We start from the raw sequence: 3,595 nt of genomic DNA, 5'->3' as shown, positions 1-3,595 counted from the left end.
CCTTGCAAAGGAATATTTGGTAATTGGTAGCTTCTTTATAAACACACACATTGTAAACTAGTCACACACAATGCTAGCAATATTAGCACATACCGTAAACTAGTCACACACACATTGTAAACTAGCTGTGAGAGCATGCAACTAACATATCTAGGAAATCCGCACGAACAGCAATCTCATGAACCAAAACGAAGGAGAGCAGAACTCATCCTTCGGTCAGAATGGCCATGGCGCAACATTCTTTGCGGCATCACAGTTGTCGCATGTGTCAACTATGACACTCGGAGCAGGCTTTTCGACTCGGACCAAAACTCGCTCCAACTCGGCACACAAAGGAAATAGGCCGAGCCGTGCTGATATTTATGGGCGCTGGTTTGGGGAGCTCCTATTGACACATTTATCCTCAATACTGACCTCAAATCGCACACACACGAGTGCCTGACTGCCCTAGCCCAGTAGCGGCGTTTCCACCGGCACTGCAGTGCGCAGGGCTACTGTAGCTCATGCGCTAAATCCTATTTGGCGCTTCTAGCGCCAAATATGGTATAGTTCGTTCGTGGCACACACCCTTAAAATCGATTATTCATTGACAGACCAACACATCCTGCATAGTGTAGAACCATCCCGTCGGAAGCTCCTCCCGATTTTTGGCTGCTTCCAGAAGCTTCCAAGCACTGTTTTGGGAATTTTCTGGATACTTCCACAATATTTTTTTGTTTTTAATTTTTCTATTGTTTTTACCCGGCTTTGTATGATTTTTTTCCTTTTTGTATATTTTTCTTTTTAACTTTTTTAAGTTGTTCTAACTTTTTAAAACTCATTAATTGTTTGAGTGAAATTCATGTAAATATAATACGTGAAATTTATACAAAAGTGCGAATATTTTTTAAATATGCAAACATGTTTTTATTTGTGAGAATTTTTAAAATTCATGGTAATTTGTCAAATTGATGAACATTTCAAAATTAGTGAACATTTTCTACATTCATGAATATTTTTACAAATTTACAAAATAAATCAACGAACAATTATTTGAGTACTTTTTCTTTGAAAAATAAAAGATGGATGAAGAAAACAAGCTGAGTGTCACAAAAATGAGAAAACAAATTTTTGAGCTGACTAGAGCCAGTGAGCTAGGTTTAAGCGAACGTGCGATCCCTATTTGGTGCTTGAGGCGTCATTTCTGATTATTTTTGCAAACAGATGCTCACAAGTGCGTCTAGTTGGGTTCGGCCAATCTATCTTTCTTTTTCTTTGTTTGTAAAACAAAAATATGTGCGTGCACCTAGATTTGAACCTTCCAACCTCCTGGTCAATAGCACATTGTACTAACCACACGATCACAATCGCCTCACATGCTCAGCTACATCTTCTTCACCTTTTTTCTTATTATATATGTCTTTTTCTTTTCTCTATTTTTCTTTTCTTTTTCCTTTTCCGTTTCCTTTTTTGATTTGGAAATTTTTTGTATTGTTTTGTTTCTTACTATTTTTCTTTTTTCTGTTTGCTAAATTTCATTAACTGTTTTTACAAACTGAATGAACTTTTTGAAAAAGTGATGAACTTTCTCCAAAATTGATGAACTATCTTCAAATCGGTGATTTGTTTTCCAAAATCAACGAGTTTTCTTTTCAAAATCAACGAATTTTTTCAACATTGATGAATTTTTTATATTGGATGAATATTTCTTGAAAATTAATGATTTTTTTAAATTGAAAGATTTTTTTTCAAAATCGATGAACTTTATTACAAAATTGATGAACTTTTTTTTCAAAATTGATGAAATTTTATCAAATTCGATGGACTTTTTTCGAATTCAATAAAAAAATAAACTCAATGAACTTTTTCTAATTCGATGGTCTTTTTTTCCAAAATTGATGAACTGTTTTTCATGATCGATGAACTTTTATCCCAAATCCCTAGTTATTGCCCACCCATGCCCTTCTCTGCTCCGCGTCCCTGCTAACGTCAGCCGGTTTTGTGCCCTCCTTCTCCTCAACATCACGCCACCACATCCTTACAGCCATGCAGGCGGGAGGTGGCCGCTGTCACTTCCATACTCACAAGCAGTCTGAGTTGCACTAAGCATGCCTCTTGTCGAGCTGAGCCTCCCATGTGGGGCTCATTAGTAGCAGGCGATCCGACTCAGCTCGGCTAGTGTCCATCCCTAGTGGCGAAGGTCAAATTAAAATTTTGGTATGACAAAAATAGTACTTTCTCCATCTAAATATACGGTCTAACACATTTTTTAAGGTTGTCTTTGATCACCGGTTAGAGAAATAACATATGACATGCATTATCATCAAATTGTATGTGAGTGGAGTTTCTAATGATTTATTTTTATATCATACGTCTAATTTATTATTTGTCTAATCAATAGTCAAAGACAACTTAAAAATGAATTAGGCCCTGTATATTCGGGGGAGTAGCATTGTTTGCCAAAAGTATGATTAATAAATAGTTTAAAAGTACATGTTTTTAAATTTATTAATGTACAGGAAATAGACTGCCGCTCGAAGGAATGACCAATCCTTTTTTCTGAAAGACATCCAAAGTCCATCTTATATCTGATACCATTTATCGAGAAAAAACAAGAGGCAGTACAAACAAACGACAACATCTAATAGACTGATCGAATCAATCCAGCAATTGAGGAGAGTAACTAATCAACGGGTACTCCTTCATGAGCCCCCGCAAGGGTCACTTTGGCTGCATTGGGAGCGCGTCTTGGTGCGCTCTCAGCCGCCATCATGTTGCCGTGCTCTGGGCGCTCTCTCCAATTCTTTTTTCTGTACGCGTTTTCTGCTTTTCGATGAATTTCCCCCCTTTTTTGGCCTTTCGGTTTTCCCCCGGTTTTCATAGGTTTTGGACCCAAAACTTTTTGTGTGAAGAAACACATTTTCATTTTTTTTCTTTCACGAGAGGCACAGATTTACTTCTCATAGAGGCACGAATTTGCTTCAGCAAGAGGTACAGTCGTGCTTCTCGAAAAAGGGGAAAAATTCCTTGCGTGAGAGGCATGGTTTTATTTCTCGTGATGGTACGGATTTGCTTCCGCGAGAGGCGAAAGGAAAAAAAATGCGCTTTTTCCATCCACGAAAGGGACAAATTTACTTCTTGTCAAAGCGTGCATTTGCTTCCGCGAGAGGCACAGCCGTGCGTCTTTAGAAATGGCAGTTCTTTTCGTGAAAAAAGTTTTGTCGAAACCTATCAACATTGGATCTAATTTTGAAGATCTCGAAAGACGTATGCAACGGTGAAAACGGTTTGAGACTTGGATGCATGGTTTAAGAGATAAATTTTTATAAATAAACGAATCTACAAAAGAGAGAAAACTACTAGGTTGCGCAAAGAGTACTCCTTAATTAGTGATTTCGATAATCAAGACTTCGTATTCTTTTCGGTTTTTGCGATCGATCGAGAAAGAGTCATTGAGACGGCTGCCCGGTCTAACTTGAGCCCAACAAGGTTAGTCTAAAACTTGAGCCCGACAAGGATTAAAGAACTAAGCATAAGAGGCGCCCCTATATCTCGCCTTTAGCGAGTATCGCTTCCGGCTCGCTTAAGAAGCGAGCGAGTTGGGCTGACCCACGCG

Source organism: Triticum dicoccoides, chromosome 2B (genome assembly GCF_002162155.2).
Source record: "Triticum dicoccoides isolate Atlit2015 ecotype Zavitan chromosome 2B, WEW_v2.0, whole genome shotgun sequence".
Taxonomy (NCBI): Eukaryota; Viridiplantae; Streptophyta; class Magnoliopsida; order Poales; family Poaceae; genus Triticum; species Triticum dicoccoides.
Note: the sequence above shows the minus strand (reverse complement) of the source record.